This window comes from Leuciscus leuciscus (assembly GCF_965113295.1).
Source record: "Leuciscus leuciscus genome assembly, chromosome: 25".
NCBI lineage: Eukaryota > Metazoa > Chordata > Actinopteri > Cypriniformes > Leuciscidae > Leuciscus > Leuciscus leuciscus.
The window spans coordinates 7971421-7979844 of NC_138724.1; the positions used below are offsets into that span (position 1 = coordinate 7971421).

The window sequence follows — 8424 nt, forward strand, 5'->3', positions numbered from 1 at the left end:
TTGTGTTTGTGTTAAATACACTTGCCTTGTTTCTTTTGATTTCCTTTGTGTTCCTTCTGTCGCTGTTTGTTTCAGTGCAGCGAAGTGCATAAATGGAGGTGACTGGGTTGCAGGCGACTTCGGCTTCTAATGAGAGGAAGGAGGCAAAAGCAATAAAACTTGGAAACTCGCCGCCCTCCATTAAAGTCTTTGTTACCTGCCTGTTCCATCTCGCGTTTATCCAGTCTGGTAGTTTGTGCAACAGTTTTTGGTTTTCTTCACTGTCATTGAGTATTTGTAGCCCCTTTACATGAGGCATTGCAAGCATGCATGCATTTATGAAATCTGCAAATGCCCTTAGTCCATCAGCATCTCTAGACTGCACTTTAGGCCAGTTTGATAGCCTTTCTCTAAATGCCTTCTGAATCACGAATGGCTGGCCGTACCTTTGGTTTAGTTTGTCCCAAGCGTCCTTGTAAGCCTCCTCATCGTTTCTAAAGAAAGTCCCTTCAAGGCATTTTCGAGCTGGACCCGTTACATATCTTTTCAAATAGTACAACTTGTCTGCCGCTGAGATGGCCCTTTGTTCAATCAGTGATATAAAAGTGGATTTCCATTCAATAAAGCTCATTGGTTCGCCACTAAACACTGTTGGTTCTGGCGTGGGAAGTCTGTTCAGTTTAATGCTGTCCTGCACTGCTTGAGCTAGTTGAGTGACACTAGGGGGAGCTGTTTGCACAGGAATGAAAGAGAGTGCTGGGGTGGGCTGTTTGGGTGTGAAGTATGGGCTCACCTGTTCACCTTTAATTGACCGTACATCATCCACCTGAGATAACTCTCTGTCATATGCTTCAAACCTGGCTCGAGCTGCTTTCACGTCCTTCTGTGCTTTCAAGCGTTCCAACTCTGATGTTTGAGCTGCCATTTGTTTCTTGTGCTCCTCCTCTAGAGCTTTTATCCTTTCCTGTTGTCTTTGTTCCTCTAGTACGATCTCATATTCAGCCTCTTTTGCCGCTAGCTCTGCTGCTGCGTCGGCTCGTTTTGCTGTAAGCTGTGAAGCTGAGGACCGTTGGCTGCGATTTGATGCTGCGGTTGAACTATATAAGGACTGGGCGTAGTCGTGCTCTAAAAGTGCACGTAAACGAGTTATTTCGCGCTCTGCATCAAAATCCTCATCAACACCACTTAATCTTTCCAGAATTATCCTTACGATGTCATGAGTTATTGCATCGCATGCATCAATCTTTCTCCTTATGTCAGATGATGGTGCCATTTGGTTTCTTATTTCTGAATATAACTTCAATACATCATTTCTCTTTTGCTCTATTATGTCTGCGAGTTCTGACATCTCCATGTCTGTGATATCTAACCTTTCTCTTGTTTCGCGTACCTGTGTTTTCCATTGTTCATAAAGAGTTATTAGTCTTTTTTCCCTTTTACTAATTTCTTCCTTTTGGAATGTTATCATCCTTTCCGTTTGTACTTTAACTCTTTCAGAACGTCTTGGCAACTTTGACATGCTTTGAGCTTTGTCTTGAAGCTCTGTTAAGATTTGTTCTTTGCATGTGATTGAATCTTTAATGTTTTGTCTTTCCTCACTTTCGTCTTTAAGTGAGTCTTTTAAATATTGAATTTCTTGTTGTAAATTTGTGATCTGTTCATTTATGTCCAATTGACTTACTGAAGCAGCCTGTGATTCTTCCATTTTGAGCACTTTTCTTGAACTGTTTTATTTTCTGACCAACTTCTGCCATCTGCTGGACGTCGCGGGTATTGCCGTGGGATCTTGTAGCCCCGTTGTGCAGCGTGTGGCGGTGGTCAAGCTCTTACTGTAGCATCCAGTCAATATTGAGAAGGCCAGAACTGATGGTTAAATGACCTTTATTGCCGTCCTTGTCTTTAACCAACGTAAGAGCTGAGTAAAAACAAATAAACCATGCATTACCATTACATTTCGAACGTTACACAGCTCATTACATTAGTTTCAATCCGATAGCATTACCAAATTATACATTTTACGATAAACATTTCAAGTGGGCTAGCTCAAATATATTTCTCATTAATTCTACAAACCTTGTTCCCCAATTGACCGAAGCTAAACCTTGTAGTTTTAACTGTTTTTCCGTGAACTCTTTCAGACTTTCCTTTCGTTCTTTCCGCCGTTCGCCAGGCTCATTTACGTCACTATACTTCCGGTTCCTTTGGTTATCAAAATAAAAGCCCGATACCGTAATAATAAAACCTTACAGCGTAGCTATAATCAAAATAGTGCTTAACCACTCTGTTGGCCTTTACATTTAATAAACATTAATTAAACTTCCACAATGGAGTAAAAAAAAAAAAAAAAAAAAAACATATTTTGAAAGAAATGCATAGAGTGATTATTAAGCAATTGCTACTCACCTGTCTGAACTAATTTACTCAAAAACCACAGGCTCCATAATCGAAGCCTCCCATGTCGAAGCCTCCCATGTCGAAGCCTCCCATGTTGAAGCCTCCCATGTCACAGCCTCCCATATTGAAGCCTCCCATATCACAGCCTCCCATATTGAAGCCTCCAGACAAATCCAAGCCTCCCAGACCATATAGGCCTCCAAAGCCTCCCAGACCATTTAGACCTCCATTTAAATCATAGCCTCCATAATTATTGCAGTCTCCATAGCCTCCCAGACCATTTAGACCTCCAGTTGAATCACAGCCTCCATAATTATTAAAGTCTCCAAAGCCTCCAAGACCAGCATCACCGTTTCCAGATACATCAAAGTTGTTAGTAAATTTATAAACTTTGACGTGTTTGCTGCGTTTATGACCACGGCTTTTGCTTTTATAATTGCCGTTCCTGTTATTCTTAGATCCTGCTTTGCTGCTCTTAGAACCCATTGCTAGTTTGCAGGTTTAAGTGGTCAGTTTGAATCAGCGGGCTCTTAAACTTGGTGTCGTTCAGAATGCGGTTTGTATTTATGGTCTTTCATGAGCTCATTGAATATGTGAAGCTGGCGTTTACAGCCAATCGACTGATCTCACATGACTAAACTTTACATATACGTTTCTGCCAAACTGGTTTATTTTCACCCTCAACTACTGTAAATTACTAAGTCTGTGACGTATTTTATCCTCAGGAATTTGATGTATGTTGACATGTCATCTCGTGTTTACTCACACAAGCGGTTCTGTTAATGCAGACAGAGCGACTCAATGACCAAAATACATTCACAATTGCAGTATATGCCAAGGAATGCATAGAAACGGAATGCATAGATTGCATAGTTAAAGATATGTTATTTAAAATTGACTTGATTCAAGATATTTTCACTGGAAGAAAGTAAATGTATTAAATGGCATGGTAGCAAGTGTCAGTAGATTATTTTAATCCAAATATAAGCTTCTCTGACATATTTTGCCTTCTGTTTAATAAACATTAATTAAACTTCCACAATTCTCTGGCAACAGCCCTGTGTAGGGAATTATTTGAATTTTGAAAGATATTATGAACCTACAAATACACTTCCAGATACATACACACACACACACTTACAAAGAGGCCTGAAGCACAAAGGACGGAAGAATGCCCATATATGGGGGAAGGAAGCCTCCTTGACTGAGGCAACAGAAGGCTGATGTCACATGATTTAGTTCCTCTGGGGAAAAAAACAAGAAACTGCATAGGAACAATGTAACCCAGTTCTATATATATATATGACTGCTTTTTGACCGTTAGTTGTTGCATTTTTGATTTTGTTGTTGTGTGCATCCCTGGGGAGAAAATAATTCTTTACCAGTTCAGATTATTAACTGAAATTCTTTTTGCTCAAACTTCTCTGCTGTATTATTTTACCTTGAATAGCTCGGATGAGAACAAGTTATTTTTTACATCTATTGCTTGAACTGCTTACAAGGTAAATAGCCTGTGTAATTTTCCACTCATACAGGACTGCCCTGTTGAGATTGGATAAGCTGAAGTATTATAACCTGTAACCTTTTGATATTTTGCTACAAATATTAATCATTGTGTAACCAGTATTTTTATCTTTTGTTCAAATACATTTTTATTTTATAAAGACAAATACTGTTCAGTTTTACTTCAGCTTACAAAGACAGTTCTATAAGTAATAGAAAGAGCATTATAGTATATCTTGCAAGACCAAAGACAACGAAGGATCCAGGAAAGATTCTGCTGGAGGGTAAGCATGAATTTGATCAATGGTTGTCAATGATGGTTATTGTTTCACGCAAGTGTAGGGACACACCTAGATGTACTGGTATACGCTAAACAAGCTAGTGAGGATTTAATCCTAATTCTGAACTGACAGCAAAAGGCTACCTGGTGACTTCGATGCAGGGGCTCTTCAGGACCTGAGAGAAATACCAGCTCTCACCACACCTGGTAAGATCATGTTCCAAGGTTCCAAAGTACATAATTTATCGCTTTCCGCATAGCCACGTGAACCGGAATTATCCCGACAATGTTTTATCTGTAAAGAGGTAAAGGGAAGGAAGGGATGCCTTCACAGGGGAGAGACTAGTTGACACTTCAGGACTGCGTTGTCATCGTGTCCAGGCGCAGGTCCTTCATCAGATCTGGATACGGCCTGGATTTAGTGCTTTGTAAGTAATCAGCAATATTTAAAAATGTATACGATGTTTAATAGGGAGCCAATGCAGTGTTGACATAACCGGGCTAATATGGTCATACTTCCTGGTTCTGGTAAGAACTCTAGATGCTGCATTTTGGACCAGCTGTAGTTTGTTTATTAAGCGTGCAGGGCAACCACCCATAATAGCATTACAATAATATAGCCTTGATGTCATGAACGCATGAACTAATTGTTCTGCATTTTTCATTGAAAGCAAATGTCGTAATTTAGATATATTTTTAAGATGAAAAAATGCGGTTTTACAGATACTAGACACGTGACTTTCAAATGAAAGAAAGATTGGTATCAAAGAGCACACCCAGGTTCCTAACCGACAACGAGGACTTGACAGAGCTGCCATCAAGTGTTAGACAGTATTCTAGATTATTACGTGAGGAAGTTTTTTGTCCAATAATTAGAATCTCAGTTTTTTTCTGAATTAAGTAGTAGGAAGTTGCTAGTCATCCAGTTTTTTATATCAGCTATGCATTCCATTAATTTTGTGAATTGGTAAGCACCATACTGAACTTTTGATCGATAAGACTGCTACAAACTGATAATGGTTAGATAAGTATGATTTAAACCATGCTAATGCGGTTCCACTAATGCCAACATAAATTTCGAGTCTATTCAAAAGAATGTTGTGGTCGATTGTGTCAAATGCAGCACTAAGATCGAGTAACACTAATAGAGAGATACAACCACGATAGGATGATAAGAGCAAATCATTTGTGACTCTAATGAGAGCTGTCTCAGTACTATGGTACGGTCTAAATCCGGATTGAAAATCCTCACAGATACCATTTCTTGCTGAAAAGGAACATAGTTGTGAAGATACTGCCTTTTCTAGTATCTTTGACAGAAAAGGTAGATTCGAGATTGGCCTGTAATTGACTAATTCTGTAGGATCAAGTTTCGTTTTTTTAACAAGCGGTTTAATCATAGCCAGCTTAAACGTTTTTGGTACATATCCTAATGACAAAGATGAATTAATGATATTAAGAAGAGGATCTATGACCTCTGGAAGCATCTCTTTCAGTAGCTTAGTCAGTATGGTCTAACATACATGTTGTCGATTTAGATGATTTAACGAGTTTAGAAAATTCTTCCTCTCCTATAGCAATGAATGAATCAAATTTTTCGTCAGGGAAACTACAATGCACTGCCTGATGCAATACTGTAGTACAGTGTTTCCCAACCCTGCTCCTGAAGGACCCCCAACACTGCACGTTTTCTTTGTCTCCCTAATCAAACACACCTGATTCAACTCATCAGCTCATTAACCTGAGCTGATGAGTTGAATCAGGTGTGTTTGATTAGGGAGACAAAGAAAACGTTATAGTTGCATAGTTATAATTTTCTCCCTAATATTATCAATCTTGTAAGTCAAGAAGTTTATAAAGTCATTACTGCTGTGCTGCTTAGAAACGTCTGGGCCTGAAGCTTTATTTTTCATTAGTTTAGCCACTGTTTCAAATAAATACCTAGGGTTTTGTTTATTTTCTTCTAAGAGGGTTGAAAAATAAGCAGATCTAGCAGCTTATAATGCTCCTCTGTATGCAATCGTGCTCTCTTTCCATGAAATGTGAAATCCCTCTAGTTTTGTTTTCTTCCAGTTGTGCTCCATTTTTCTGGCTGCTCTCTTAAGGGCCTGAGTGTGCTCACTGTACCATGGTGTTGGACTATTTTCTTTAATCTTCTTTAAGCGCAAAGGAGCAGTTTTGCCTAAAGTGCTGGAAAAGACTTCACTTTTAATAAAGATAATTGTGTGTTAAGCGTCTGCGACTGACTTTCACTTTGATTTGTGATAGTTTGCACGTTGGCTTGATGAATAGATGCTCAGCTTCTCATCTGCAGTGATGTGTGCTGCAGTAGCGCCGTCATATCGGACTATAGCATGACATATAACTATAGCATGTCAGATCTATCAGATGGCGCTCCTGAGAGGGCGACGTCGCGGAGTTCTGAAGGCCTGCGCAAAGCAACTCACTGGTGTGTATGTAGACATTTTCAACCTGTCTCTAAACCAAGCAGTAGTCCCTCGTATTTTTAAATCCTCTATCATTGTACCAGTTCCAAAAAAGCCAAATCCATCCACTCTGAATGACTTCAGGCCAGTGGCACTCACGCCAGTCGCCATGAAGTGTTTAGAAAAACTGGTTCTTACACACATTAATCACATGGTCCCGGGCACGATCGACCCCCTCTAGTTCGCCTATCGCCCCAACCGCTCAGTGGACGACGCAGTGGCCATTGCTCTACACCACATCCTGCAACATCTGGACAGCAGAGGAACATAAAGTGCCCTCCACAATTAATGGCACCCCTGGTAAATATGATCAAAACTGGCTGTAAAAAATAAATCTGCAACGTTTATCCTTTTGATCTTTCATTCAAAAAATGTGCAAAATTCTAACCTTTCATTGAAGTAAAAGAATTGAAAGTGGGGGGAAATCACATTATGAAATAAATGTTTTTCTCCAAAACACGTTGGCCACAATTATTGGCACCCTTAGAATTTTTTAAAAGTAAAATATCTCTGAAGTATATTCCCATTAATATTTACCTTTTTTAGTACACCAGGGGGACTAGGAACATGAAACTGTCCAGCTATGACTTCGTGTTTCACAGGAGTTTAAATATGAGGAAACACAAAGGCCAAATCCCCTTAATCATCCATCACAATGAGTAAAACCCTAGAATATATTTCTGATGCGCAGCAAAAGATTGTTGGCCATCACAAAATAGAAAGTGGCTGTAAGACAATAGCTAAAGAATTGAAAATCCCCATTTTGACCATCAGGGCAATAATTAAGAAGTTATAATCAACTAAATATGTTATGAATCTGCCAGGAAGAGGACGTGTGTCTATATTATCTTAATGCACAGTGAGGATAATGGTTTGAGTGGCCAAAGACTCTCCAAGGGTCACAGATGGAGAATTGCAGAGATTAGTTGAGTCTTGGGGGTCAGAAAGCCCCAAAAAAAAAAAAAAAAAAAAAAATACATCCCCACATGTTGTTTGGGAGGGTTTCAAGAAAAATGCTCCTCGCTCCTCCAGAAACAAACTCCAGCAAATTTAATTGTCAGACACGACTGGATCTTCAGACGGCACAGGCTTCTTTGGTCATATGAAATTAAAAAAAGAGCTTTTTGCCAGCAAACACGCTAGATGGGTTTGGTGCACACAAGGATAAAAAGTACCCCATGTGTACAATTTAATATACCATTGGATCTTTAATGTTGTGGGCATATTTTTCTGCTGGAGGTCCTGGACTTCTTATTCAGATACATGGCATCGTGGATTCTATCAAATATCAACAGATAAAAAATCCAAACCGGGCGGCTTCTGCTAGAAGTCTTATAATGGGCCGTGGTTGGATCTTCCATTAAGACAACGATCCAAAACAAACATCAAAATCAACACAAAAATGTGTTAGGGAGCACAAAATGAAGCATCTGCCATGACCGTCCCAGTTCCCTGACCCGTTCCCTGACCTGATGAGTGGGCTGAACTGAAGAGAAGAAGCACAAACATGAGTGGGCTGAACTGAAGAGAAGAAGCACAAACATGGATCTGGGAATCTGAAGGATCTGGAGAGATTCTGTATGGAGGAATGGTCTCTGATCTCTTGTCAGGTGTTCTCCAAACTCATCAGGCATTATAGGAGAAGACTCAGAGCTGGTATCTTGGCAAAAAGTAGGTATTTAATAAAAGGGTGCCAATAATTGTGGCCATGAGTGGGCTGAACTGAAGAGAAGAAGCACAAACATGAGTGGGCTGAACTGAAGAGAAGAAGCACAAACATGG

The 8424-nt window shown here is 39.7% G+C and overlaps 1 long non-coding RNA gene across 1 annotated transcript; it reads right to left on the reverse strand.

Annotated features, from left to right (window-relative positions):
• Positions 1–1843: 1843 nt before the first annotated feature.
• On the reverse strand, positions 1844–2267 carry LOC309491158. The gene is made up of 2 exons (XR_014202949.1): positions 2053–2267; positions 1844–1894 (listed from the first exon to the last, which is right to left on the reverse strand). It is a non-coding gene; the product is annotated as an uncharacterized lncRNA (long non-coding RNA).
• Between the last annotated feature and the right edge of the window lie 6157 nt (positions 2268–8424).